Raw genomic sequence first — 14179 nt, 5'->3', positions numbered from 1 at the left:
GAGGGGAGGGGAGGGGAGAGAAGAGGAAAGGAGAGGAGAAGAGGAGGGGGAACAGAATCTAACTCTTGAGGCTACCTTCCAAAGAAGTAGCTTCCTTCAAAAGGGAAAATAGCCTTGATCCACCCCAAGTCCAAAAGCCAAAATACAGCATTTCAAGTTTTAATTTTCCACTTCTTTATAATTCAGCACTCGCTGTCATGCTTTGGTAGGGCTTAATGGTTCCTTATTGTGTCAAAGCATTTCTGGGAGCTGGGGTGTAGCTCAGTTGCCGGACATGTGGTTTTGCTGATAGAATGCTTACCTAGCCTGCATGCAGGAAGCCCTGAGGACAATTAAACATGAAATTGGGCGCAGTGGTACCAACTCTGTAGTCTCACGATTCAAGATGTGTTGCCAGGAGGAGTGGAAGTGAAAGGCTGTTGGGTGACATGACGTTCTGTCTCTAAAAAAGAAAAGAGGAAAGGAGAGGAAAGGAAAGGAAAGGAAAGGAAAGGAAAGGAAAGGAAAGGAAAGGAAAGGAAAGGAAAGGAGGAGAAAGAGGCTGGAGAGAAGGTTTAGAGGTTAAGAACATTGGATGCTCTTGCAGAGAACCTGGATTTGGTTCCCAGCACCTAGACGGTGGCTGACAGTCATCTGAAGTTCTAATCCCTGGGAATCGGATCTTCTGTCCCCTGAGAGCACCAGGCACGTATGTCATTTGTAGACATACATTCCAGCAATACACTCATACACATAAAATATTTTTAACCTTTCTTTAAAAAAAAAAAAAGAAGAAGCAAAGTATTTCTGAGTTTCAAACATACACTGAGAAGTGCCACTGCTGAGAAAGAGAGAATGGGGATCCCTGCAGACAGGGCCACAGGCAACCAAGATGGCCAGGGTAGAGAGGAGCAAAGACAGCCTGCTGGTAAGAATAGGGGGGCTAGGGATATGGCTTAGTTGGTAAATGATTTGCCTTGCAAGTATAAGAACATGAGTTCCATTTCTACATCCCACATTAAGACAAAAAAAAAAAAAAGCCAACGTAGGTGTTGTGCTGAGTGTTGTAATTCAGCTTTAGCCTGGCAGAGGCTGAAACAGGCAAACTAGGGCTGCCAGTCTAGCCACCCAGGCAAGCTTTAGGCCAGTAAGAGGCTTGTCTCAAGAAGAGAGAGAGAGAGAGAGAGAGAGAGAGAGAGAGAGAGAGGAAGAGGAGGAGGACGAGGACGAGGAGGAAGGAAGGAAGGAAGAAAATATATAAGAAAATAAATAAAATAATAAAATAATGAATTTAGCTTAAAAACAAAAGTAGATATTAGTGTAGATACAGTGCCTGAGGAATAACACGCACCTGATGTCCTCTGTGCCACACACACACACACACACACACACACATACACACATATACACACATATACACACTCACACACACATACACACATACATACACACATACACACATATACACACACATACACATGCACACCCACATACGCATACACACATACACAGACATATACACACACAGCACACATATACACATATACACACACATATATACACACATACACACACATACACACATACACACTCACACACACATACACACACATACATACACACATACACACACATACACACTCACACACACATACACACACATACACACATACACACATACACACTCACACACATACACACACATACACACACATACACACATACACACTCACACACATACACACACATACATACACACATACACACACATACACACACACATACACACACATACACATGCACACACACATACACATACACACATACACAGACATATACACACACAGCACACATATACACATACACATACATACACACATACACATACATACACACACATACACACACATACATACACACATACACACACATACACACATACACACATGCACACACATACACAGACATATACACACAGCACACATACACACACACATACACACATACCCACACATACACACGCACACACACACCATACACGCACACACACACCATACACGCACACACACACACAAACACACAGCAAAAATGGAAAGGCAGCAATCACTACGTCACATCTAGCATCTGATTCAGTGACCTGGAAGCAAAAGGGGACCCCACGCTGTTCTGTTACCATGCGTGCAGCCAAGGTTTCCAAAAGTAACAGGTCCGGAAGTTATCATAGGGACTTCACTCCGAGAGAACACTTCCTGGCAACCATGTGCATGGTGGATCTGAGACAGGTGAGGAGACAGGCCTCCTCTTATCAGGTTCTGCTGAGTCTTTCCTCAGAGAGAGGTCTGAAGATGTCAGCATGCTGAAGCTGACTGGGCCGCAAAAGGAGATGCAGCAAGTCTGTGTCCAAGCAGCCATTTGCCTGGTGTTTTGATTATCGAGAGCAGGACCAAGACTCCAGCAAGCAACTCAGAGCTGGGGACTATGCACAGGCCCCTCCCCTTGTCCTTCTCTTGTCTTTTCCCACCACAGAAATCTCACGGTGCATGGGAATTAGGTCCCTGGCCTATGGTGACTAGTATCCAGAGACATGGACTTCAGGAAGCATGTTCCCTTTAAACCTTAGCTCCTCTGTCCATGTCTCGGTCTCTAGGGGGAGCAATGGCTTTTGCCTCTACGGTACTGGGGACACCCTGGGCTGAGAATGGCTCCTCAGTCCCAAGGCTGCCTGCCTGTCTGCAGAAGATCCCTTGCCAAAGGATGGAGTGAGCACACGCAGCTCAGGCCCAGCTGCCCCAGATAAGAGGTGGCCCGTGTTAACATGCAGGCTTCCTCTGCGCCCTAGCAGGGCCTTCCTTTTCCAAACACTCTCCCTTTAATGTTGGCCAGTGTTGTTTTCCATTGACTCAACATCTAGTCTCTGGTGGTGACTAAGCCAGTGAGGAAAGCTGGAGCGGGGGGGGGGGGGGGGGGGGGGGGTGGACCGTGGGCCAGAGGGTGTCTAAGCCACAGAAAGATGGACAGCCAGTCACATCGCCAAACAGGCTGGACACCTGCTTCGGAAAGACAGTGACTGACTCTCAAGGCCATGTTTCCTCTATGGCACCTCTTCCTCCATTTGCTATGTCAGCCGGGGGGCGGGAGGGGCCTCCTCCACCACCACCCGGGTCACCTGACCTCACTCCAGCTTGGAAAACTTCAAGGGTGCATAACCTTTCATTAGAAGGGTTACTGTGTTGTTTAAAAGAAAGGAAAGGAAGAAACGTTATTAAATAGCATTGACTAGGGGAAAGAGCATCCCAGAGAGGGAGGTTGAGGACAGAGCTCAGTGATAGAATGTGTAGCTTAGTGTAGCAAAGCCCTGGAGTAATCGCTGAGTACCCTCTTCTGGAGAAGATAATTCTAGGAAAGAAAAGGTGAAAGGAAGCCATTGACTGAGGAAGAACTAAAGAGAAAACAGCAGAAAAAAAGAAGAAGGAGAAAGAGGAGGAGGAGGAGGAGGAGGAGGAGGAAAAGAAAAAGAAAAAGAAAAAGAAAAAGAAAAAGAAAAAGAAAAAGAGAAGAGAGTTATGACAAGGAACATTCTAGACAGAATGAAAACCAGTGAGGTGGTGGAAAGGGTTGAAGAGAAAATAAATCAGGGTGCGAAGGTGAAAAGGAAGGAATGGACGAAAAAAAGAGGGGGCAGCTCCTGTGTGCAATCCAGACCGAGCCGGTTCCCCCAGAAGCTGTCTCTGGAGCCCCGGGAGAGGGCAAAAGGTTGAGGGTGGACTGTACACTTCTCAGAGGCTGCTTTGCACAGTGCACGGTCAAAGGGCATCTTCAAAACCAAACCTCGATCAGAGCCAGCTAAACGATCTGACTTGAGGGAGACACCGTGGATTAAAAAGCAAAGCAGCGGTGTGGGGAAGAAAGGGAAGGGAAAAGAAAGAAAGTTTAAGAAATGAAAGAACCCCATGGGGGACACAAAGGGGACGCCAGAAAACACTTCTGAGTCAGCCTAACATGCTGTAAAGATAGCCCAAGACAAGTTGTCATGTCGCCTTAGTGACACTGGCAAGGCTGACACAGTACTTGGTCTCCTTCCTCCTCTAATCCCTCCCTGCGCTCTGCAGAAACACGCACCACGTTTAACAGGATTAACCTGCACCCCCCCTTTATTTTTTACAATTCTATTTTCAACAAAATAGGGATCCTCGGATCCGCCAGCTTTCTCTGCTGCGCAGCGAAGTCTGGCCTGCACGGCTTTCCCCTGCAGAGGCTTCACTGGAATCTGGAGGGAAAATGGAAGCAGACAGCTTGGTAATTCTTCTCCATTCAATAATTTTGTTGTGGAAATAACCACAGTTTGTCGGGGGAAACACTGATGGTAGGATAATCAAGGAGAAGTGGAGGGTATGGAAATGAGCCTATTAAAATAAGGCAGGGACCGGAGGGGTAGCCCCATGGTTGTGAGCAGTGTATGCTCTTACAGGGGCTCTGGGGTCCATTCTCAGCCCCTCTGTGGTGGTTCACAAACACCTGTAACTCATTCCAGAGAAGTAAATGCTTTCTTCTGACCTCCATAGACACTAGGGACACACATACATCATGCAAGGGAAACATTCATACCACGTAAACAAACAAATGTTCCTGCAGACATTTCTATGGCCTGAGGGAAATTGTCTCACATCCCAGCAGGATGACCTCTGTGTTGTGTAATGGTTTCCTCCAGACTGATAGAAGGAAGCTCCTTAAACAAGAACGTAAACAGCTAAAAATAGCTTCAGGAAGTCCCTGAAACTGACCAGATTGACTAGTAAGCAATAAAAGCTGAGAGCTTCCCTCAGCTGAGTTAAGACAAGCTTTGAGGAAGGCTCTGGGAAGAGTCAAGCTGCAAAGACTCTGAGATGGGCCAGATGCTTGGAGAAACAAAAGCCAGATGAGCTGCCTGGTAGAGGTTTAGACCAGTCACTTGGAAAGAACACTGTCCAACCTGTTGAGCCGCCCGTAGGCTGTACAGGGCACTCCAGCTTTCCAGCTTCTGTCAACTGTCACTCACGTGGGGTGCAAAGGAGAGGCTGTTCTAAAAACTCTGGATGAGAGGCAAAAGCATGAAGACCTCCTTTTCATTGGTGACGCAGCTGTCTCTGAGTCACCCCTGCTCCTGGAAGTAACCCTCATTCCACACTCCTTGTATGTAACCCCAATGAAACTCATTGGTTCACCATGTTGGACTTTGGTGGTATCTATATGTTCTGGATTGCCATGGGGTCCCAAACTAGGGTAAGAAGATGTGTGTTTTATCTCCCCAGGAAAAAGATTTGTCACAAAACACTGGGGTTCAAATCCAGGCTCCATAGTTGACTGTCTTTTGGCCTTGACCTAGTCATGAGGTCTCCCCCAGAATCAGTTGACCCCTCCAAGCTATGGGGATAGCCTTGTCTGTTGGGAGAATCAGAGGCAGCACACTTCATAGAATCTTATATTTTATTTCATATGCTCCTGCAAAAAGGAGCATTATATGTATGCATGTGTGTATATATATATGTATAATGGGTATTTACATATATATATATATATGGGTATATATATATGGGTATATATATATGGGTATATATATATATATATATATATATATATATATATATATATATATATATATATATATATATATATATATATAATGGGTATTATAAAGCCACTGTGCAACTCAGGTCATTACATTTTCCTTTTATTTGAAAAGCCATATTTAAGTGATGGTTTTTCCCCATATTCAATGGCATTTTCTTTCCTTTTTAGAATTTACTTTTAATGATACGAATGTGCATGTCTGTGTGAGGTATGTTCCCAAGTGGGCAATGGCTAGAAAAGGCCAAATGAGGGCACCAGTCTTCCTGGATCTGGAGTTACAGAGGGTCGTAAACTACCTAAGATGGGTGCTGGGAGACAAAATTTGGTCTTTCGGGAGAGAAGCAAGTATTCTTAATCACTGAACCACCTCTCCAGCCCACCCACAATATTTTCAGCGGAAAAACAGAAACGTGGGGTACAAAGTCGGTGGTTCAGAGAGAGCATTCTTTGAAACTGGCAGAGGCTGTTGCAGCGGCTCAGCATTTCCCTGCCGATTGCATCTTCGCTGTTTTCATGCAAAGGTCACTTTGAAATATGAGAAAATGAGGTCTTCATGCTTTGGCCTCTCGTACAGATTTTGTAGAACAGAGCTCCTAGCTGAGGCTTCAGAAAGCTGACCAAATCAAACAGAGCTAATCACTGCTCATGTTGGGTCAGCACCAGAATTGGCCATGGGCTGCTTTCTCTACAGGGCCGCCAAATGCCAGGCTTTGCGGGGTCTTAGCAGCAGCGATGCCCTGGAATCAAGAAAATGATCCCCTTCCCTGAGTCTGATTGGAGTTTTACTCCTACTAGACCCTTCTGGAACCACAGCCAGACATTATCCCTGAGGAGAGACAAGAGGAGCTGTCCAATGTTTGGGAGAAAGAAGAACTGGGTCTTCTGGGGTCTGGACGAGACAACAGGTCAACTCTGGTTCTTAGGTGCGGCAGAAGGAGACTGATTTAGGAGCAAAAGGGAAGCTGGTTGCAGAGTCTGGGGGTCGGGGGGGGGACAACAAGCATAAACAGCGTACCCAAGGAGTCACTGGTTGAGCAGAGGTCATATTATTCCTCTCTCCAATCACACACACACACACACACACACACACACACACACACACACACACAGGGAGGTTGCAGGATGTCAGTCCTCTATCTATGGGTGATGGCTACAAAGTATTGGTCCAAGTCCCTTCACAGCCAGCCTGGGATTATCAAGGGAGCTGCTTCAAAACTCTAGGCTAGAGGAAGCCAAGAAACCTTGGCCTTCACCAGACTAGAACCAGAACCCAGGCCAAATTTAGCCTCCTGCCCCACTTCCTTGCTCTTGCCTGGCCTTTAACTCCCACCTCAACCCTCCTCTTTCTTGAAGAGTGTCAGGACTGGAACTGGATGACATGCCCACCAAAGTTTTCTCTATCCTCTAGTGCCTCACACACTCCTCGCAGCCCCTTGTTCTCATTCTCTCTCCTGGTACACCTGCTCTACACAACCCATCCGGCTCACTCACACTCCACAGGAACCCCCCACACACACACACACGCACCTGTACTCTCTCAACTTCCATCCACACCCTTAAATTTTCCCCTCTCTGTCACCCACCATGGCTCTCTTTCTTCTGCCAGAGTTCTCTCTCTCTCTCTCTCTCTCTCTCTCTCTCTCTCTCTCTCACACACACACACACACACACACACACACACACACACACACACACACACTTTCCCTGCTCTTCCCATCCAAAAATAAAGTGTAGAAAAGTGTTCCTTCCAGTAGGCAGGGACTTGTGATCAGAAGCCACAAGTTGCCTTGTCTCTCTCAACAGCTTAGCCTCAGTACCATGTACCTTTCTGGTTTTCTTTGCTGTCATTTGTCCTGCAGTGTCAGGGGCATTTTCCACCTGAACACAGACTAGCTAGAGAGCCCAGGGCTTCCCACATTCCCCAAAGATGCACACCAATGTCCAAGGACAGGTATGGAAGGGGGGGTCTTCCCCTCCTCGTCCACACTCTGGGATCCACCCCTCACCCTCAGAGCCTGGGCTGCTTCGAGCTGGTTTTCCTGAACCTCTGTAACCTAGGACTCTGGTCTCAAGTTTTCTGAGGGTTCCCAGGGTCCCTGTTACTGGCTGCCACCTCTCCCGCTCTTAACTGGCCAGTGTCTTGCATACTGGGTCAGCAAGTCCATTTCCTTGGCTGTCTGCCTTTGCCCTGGTTCACGGTGGCAGCCAGGCATGGCACCTACCTGCCCGTCTTCCTTTCCTGCTCACAGCTGCCTTTGGCTGGGCTTCTAGATAGCCTTGCAGTGGCTCAGATTCATGGGCTTCAATCTGTAATTTTATGAAGTTCTTTTCTAACTTTACCCGGGCTCAGGAGAGATATTTACTCAAACATATAAAAACACATGACATGTGACATACATTTGTTTTTGTTTTGCCCAGAAATATTTTTCCTGCTTTCAGTTCCCTCTCTAGTAGAGACTTGTGTGTGTGTGTGTGTGTGTGTGTGTGTGTGTGTGTCCTGTGTTTCCATAGGCCTGACCTATAACTTCTACAGAGGTTTGTCACCTCTGACTGAAAGAGTAAGAAAGGCCAACAAAAAGCAAAGCCAAGATGGCAAATGGCCCCTGCTTTCCTGGGGGCTTAGACTTGATAAAAACAAACAAACAAACAAAAACAACTTTCTGTGCACAGGAGCACACAGTCATATTTGCAGACAAGCATTCCTCTGAATTTATTTTGTATGCTTAAATGATGTGTGTGAGGGGGAGGGCATATAAAATACTCAGACACCAGTCATTCATGAGCTAGTCTCACAGTGCATTCATATTTAATTAACTTCACCCAAAGCTTGGGAACAGGAGGGAGCTCCCAGATCGGAATATTTTTGTAAACAATCCAGGTACCAGGTACCAGTGCCCACCCTCTTGTTTTAATACAGCCAAGTGACAATAGCATCTTAAACAACTCTATGTCAAAGCTTCTCTGTAAGTCTATGTTTGGGGATATTATTCCCATTTTACAGATAAAGAGAACTGAGGCATAGTCAGGTACAATGCAAGGTCACAGGGAGTAGGCAACTCCTGGCCAGTGGCCGGCTGTACCCCTCAGATTCCTAGGTCCTCCCTTGGATCTCTACCCTCAGGTAGGGTCAGAGTTGTTTTAATGCATCTTGGGTAATTTTGGTGATTAGCTGGTCCTCAGATCTGCTTGCCCCACATCACCATCTCCCAACCCTGCCACCATGCTGGCCTCCTAGCAGCCTGCTCCTCCACGTTGGATAAAACATTTAAAACATATTTAAACAGCAATTTTGGGAAACTATGTAGCATATGGGCTTTGCCTTTTGATCTCAAAATGATGACAAACAGATACTTAGATACTTCATAAAAGAAATATTACCAGAAAAAAAAATTATAGAAATCTGGCTTTCAGCTTGATTGTGCTTTAATTTAAACAAAATGCAACTTTGCTGGGTTCCCTTCTGTGGTGTTCGGGCCTGGGCCTGTTTCTCTCTAGGGATGGTCCTCAGTCAACACTGAGACTGGGTCTGTAACTTAATTCCCATCACCAAAACTCAGAAAATGCAGAGACACCTCTAAATTCTGCCCCCTGACTCAGAGACCAAAGGAAAGGAACCAGTAAAACACCCCAGGACTGTGAACAGCGCTGGGCTGGGCAAGGAGATCACCCTGCCAACCCTTGCTACATCCCACCCTCTCACTGTCCCCGCAGAGGGTCCCCATCTCAGCACCAGTGTCTGCACCAGCTTTAGCGCGCCACCTCCGCAGCAACAGGCGGGGGAGGGGACATGGCGGGGACAGCGCGGGCCTGGCGATGGCCCATGTCTCCCGGCCGCGTGGGACGCTCACGGCCTGAGAGCAGGTGGCGCCCCTGTTCGGCCCGGTGTGCGCCGAACCGGGGCGAACAGAGCTGAGAGGTCACTTGTGGCTGCTAAGGAAGAAGGCGAGAGCCGCAGGACCCGGGTGGGGACAGGCCAGGGGAAGGGCAGGTGGCCCGGACCCCTGCACGCTCGGCGGCGAACACGCCACAGCATCTATCGGTCAGCGTTTCCTGGGCCTGGATGCTGCGACGCCAAACGTGGAACCAATGGAGAAGGCCAGGCAGGGGTGAGGGCAGGGGGACACCGCGAGGGAGCCCCACTCGCGTCCAGCGCCTGCAGGGCACGCTCCCCGCTTCCCAGCCCTTCCCGCAGTTTCCCAACACGCGCGGGAGTGTTCCTCGCAGGCTTTGGAAAGCCAGCACTGAGGGGACACGGACGCGAAGAGAGGTGGCCTTGGGCATGATGATAACAAGAAGGCCACGCGGCGGCCACTCTCACAGAGCGTTACCACCCTGTCCAGGCCGGGAAGAGTGGCAGTGCCCAGAGGCTTGGCGTGATTTTGCCCACTGCGCCCCTCGTGCAGAGGAGTCCGCTGACAGAGCACCGTCACCCCACCCACTCCCGCGCCCCCGCGGCCGGAGCCTGCCTTTGTACTTCTCTGACAGCAAGACAGGCTGATCACACCCACTGGTGGTGGCGGCGAATGTGTTGGTGTGTTGGTGTGTGTGTGTGTGTGTGTGTGTGTGTGTGTGAGAGAGAGAGAGAGGAGAGAGAGAGAGAGAGAGAGAGAGAGAGAGAGAGAGAGAGAGAGAGAGAGCTTTCCACTCTGTGACATCCCCCAAGTACGAGGAAAAGCACCCAGGTTTGTCTCTGCAGGAGCCCCTCCGCTTATCTCTGACCCATGCTCTTCCAGTTTCCCTGATGTGGACTGAAGAAGATAAGATAGCCGGTGTGAGTGTGTGTGAGTGTGTGTGAGTGTGTGTGTGTGTGTGTGTTTAAAAAGAAAACAAAAACAAAAAACAAAACCGAAATCACAGACTGCACCCTCACCCTCAAAGCCTGGGAGGGGTTGCAGGTGAGCAGGCAATCTCGGGGAGTCTGAGCAGCCCCACCGAAGGCCTGGCGGGTGCTTCTCGCGTCGCAGCGAGGCCCCGGTGCAGTGGCTGGGTTATGTAAGTAAGAGCCCTCCCTGCGCTCCGCACCATCTGTTAATATCTTGATATTGGAAAGTTCGGTGCCTGAGGCAAAGCCAGGGCTGGCGGCGAATAGCTCCCAGCCTACTCCTTAGTCCTCCAGGGCAGGGAATACCCTCCCTTAGCCCTTTGTTCGTTTCTGTCCACTTCCCCGCATCAAGCTGTCGTGGGATACCCCCCTCAGTCACCAATAATCCTTCATCCCGGTGGGGTTGTGTTTTTCTTTGAGGTCACCTTGTTGCCTGTAAGTCTTTCCTGTGTAGCGATCCTGTGTCATTTTATGGAAAAGTGTGTGTGTGTGTGTGTGTGTGTGTGTGTGTGTGTGGTGTTCTTTTTGTTCTGGTGGGGAAAAAGCTTTATTATTCTTTTTTTTTTTTTTAAATTACTTTTTCTGACAGTCCTCATGGCTCCCAACTTCTTTGGAGGGACTCGCTGGTGTTTACTTTGAAAGCCGTTGGTTAAACAAACATCACTCGGAGGCTTCCGTGCAGTGGGGTTCCCAAGAGAGAACCGCCGCAGCTGCTACTTGCCACTGATCTGGTGGCATTTCACTTTCTCCCCCGCCACTCAGAACAAATCCAGGTTGGGTTAGGCGTCACGCTGGGCACAGGGGAGGAGAGGGAGAGGAGGGCCGTCTACCCGCCTCTAGGCAACACGCAGCTGGCAGGTCTGCTCCCGCGGCCACAGCGACCTCCCTCTGGTCCCCTCCTCAGGTGGGTGGTGGAGGGTGGGTAGGCAGGCGGGAGGCCTCCGAGGTTCTACAGCATCTCACTCCCGCGCTTGCCCCTTCATTGGATCTGCTTGAACCCCCCTCCTCGCCCCCTCCAAACATCTCTTAGGCACTGGCGCCTGCTGTTTGTAAGGTTTCAGATGACTTACAAGCAGTGTCTTCCCTTCCTGGCCCCCACCACCTAAGGGTTTTAAGAAAGAACAGGAGGAAACGTCAAGGCGAAGTGTGTTTAGCCCGGAGTCGGATGCACAAATGCCTTTCGCTAACAACACTCTAATCACTCTTTAGATAAAACCACGAGTTGCAGCCTGCAGGAGCACAGCTTGTCTCAAGCCGGATCAGAACTTGTGCTCGCTTTAAATGACTTGGCCAGGGTGGGCAAAAGAATGGCTTGCAAGAAGCTTGGCCCCTGGCGTCGCGGATGAAGCCCGTATTTAGGACACTTCTGGTCTCCGGGCTGACCGCTTTTTCCTTATCAGAAAACAACCCGCGAGTCGGCAGAGATAAGGGTTCTGGGCCTCACGCCTTGCTTTAGTGCGGCTTGGAACCCAGGGGAGAGCCGAAAGCCCTGGCCAGACACCACGCCGGGAGCTTGGCTCACGCGTGGCCTGGACAGTTAGGGGGCAAGACAGGGCTCCGCTACAGCTTTCAGAGTCCCGAGTCGCCATCCCAGCTCGCACGCCCAACGTGGCCAGAGCTCGGCTTTCCACGCGCAGCTCCTGCGCCCTAGTGCGGGCTGCGAACTGCTGCAGCTGAGCGTGGCAAGCCGCGAGCCTCAGAGGCGCGGGCGGGCTGTCAGTGGGGAGTTTGCTTGTCTGTCCGGCGGTTAGCCCAGCTTTGAGGCAGGCCTACTTTGTCCCTCTGAGAGATAGATAAAGGACTTATTTGAGGGCACGCAGGAAACTTTTCCCGCCGCCAGATCCCAATTGTGTCATGTGCAAAGCGTGCATCCGAACGCTAAGTGCAGCTAACACAAACTACAGCAGAGTTGGGACTCTCTCTGTCTACCCTTGCCTTTTTTTCTCTCCCTCAACCTCCTTTCTTCCTCTGAATCCTTCCTTTTAGCCGTCGAACCGACGCTAACTTACAAGCGCAAACAGATTCTTCAAGAGAAAAACTAAAGGGTTGAAACAATTCTCAGAACCCCCAAATTCCACCCTTTTCAGTACATCCGTTTACCTCAACGGTGTCCAACCCATATTTTACCCCCATCTAACTGGCACGTGAGTAGATCATTTCACTCTCCGGGCCGCGATTAGAACGTTTGTGACGGGAGTCCATGATTGGGAGTGCTGGTAGAGTACTGGGCAAGAGCTGGGCAATGCTGTTTCCCCGACCTGAGCTGGGGCAGGTCTCCGGCAGTCAAGGAGGTGGGAAGAAGATGGGGCTGCTTAGGCGAGCCTCTTTTTTTTTTCCTGCACACCCACCTGACTGGCCTGATGTTCTCTCTCTCTCTCTCTCTCTCTCTCTCTCTCTCTCTCTCTCTCTCTCTCTCTCTCTCTCTCTCTCTCTCTCTCTCTCTCTCTCTCTCCCTCTCTCCCCCTCTCTCCCCCTCTGTCCTTTTCAGTATTTGAATTCCGTGCCTGCCAAAAGTTTCCCACAGGGTACACACTTCAGATACACACACTGACACCGTTGTTCGACTCACAGGGGATTAATACCCTCTCCCAGTCTGATGAATCAGAGAAGGTCCTAGAGTGTGTGCGGCAGACGATGGCGGCGGGTCTGCTGGTGTACTAGCATCTCATACATACTCTGTCACAACACGTTTCAACCTTTGATCTGATTGAATTGGAGGGACTTGGAAAAATTCTTGTCCCCCTTTTGTAAAAGTCTCTAATCTCCTAGGTATGAACATTTAAAGTGCTTCTCAGCTTCTGTGAGGCTCGGGTTTGATGGAGTATTTATGTCCACGATGCCTCTTGAGTAAGCGCTGCTGTTATCTGTGCCCAGGGAGAGGGCCATACAAGCTGAGGCTGGAGGCTCTTCAGCATTTGTCACGGGAAGCCAAGGCCCTCTTTAAGAGCCACGTTATCTGAAGAAATCTTGCTGCTATTTTTTTTAACCCAATGTGTGTTTTATGTGGCTTCAAGTATAAGAGTCCGAGATGTCTTGCCCAATAAACTTTTAAGTTTGTCATTCAGACTTCGAAATTGTGTCAATCCTGTATCGAACTAGTTTCTCTGGCCACGTTGAGGTGCGCGAACTGGAGAAGGGTGACCGAGAAATGATGTTTGTAGCATATGTGATCACTATGCCTACAATTGAAATCGTATTTTTGAAGGTAACCGGGGGTGAGTAGTCTTCCTATAAATCCTGAGGTCTGACTGACTGGGACTCAGCCAGTGCGGGTAGAGCTTTTAATATCAGACTTAGCGGCACGAGTGTGAAATCTCTGGCACCTATTTTATTTTTTAAATCCTAAACCTACCTGGGTTTGCTCATCCTCTTTAAAAGGAAGCTAGGGTGACAGGTCCTATTGATACTATCTATGATCGTTTCCAAAGCGGAACGATTTGTGTGAACCCCCCCCCACCCCCGCCCCGCTACATTCCACCCTTTATGCCACCCCAACCCTTAAAACCTCCACTTTTTATCCCGTATACTTTTCTGAGCCTTCCTCCAACCCAGTCTGGGGAGCGCTCCCGGCCTCTGGGAGACCTCCATCATCTGTGTTAGTGAAACGAAAAAAAAAAAAAGACCTGCGTCCTAGAAGAGCAAGTGTGAGCCGGGCGCCGCGGTGCACAACGCCCGCAGATGGCTCGCGGCGGCCGGGGCGCGGCGATCCAGGCGCCCCAAGCAGTGGCAGGGCGGGGTGGGGGCCGGGGCTGGTGGCCGGGGCGGGGGAGC

At 49.5% G+C, this 14179-nt stretch overlaps 1 long non-coding RNA gene across 2 annotated transcripts in view; it reads right to left on the bottom strand.

Annotated features, from left to right (window-relative positions):
• LOC116068716 overlaps positions 1 to 14179 on the bottom strand; it is a 131399-nt gene that overhangs the window by 116569 nt on the left and 651 nt on the right. The gene's annotated exons all lie outside the window — the stretch shown is intronic.

The sequence above is a fragment of the Mastomys coucha genome, unplaced genomic scaffold (assembly GCF_008632895.1).
Source record: "Mastomys coucha isolate ucsf_1 unplaced genomic scaffold, UCSF_Mcou_1 pScaffold1, whole genome shotgun sequence".
In the NCBI taxonomy this organism is placed as follows: domain Eukaryota; kingdom Metazoa; phylum Chordata; class Mammalia; order Rodentia; family Muridae; genus Mastomys; species Mastomys coucha.
The sequence above is the reverse complement of the archived record's forward strand: the minus strand, read 5'-3'. Positions and strand labels throughout refer to the sequence as shown.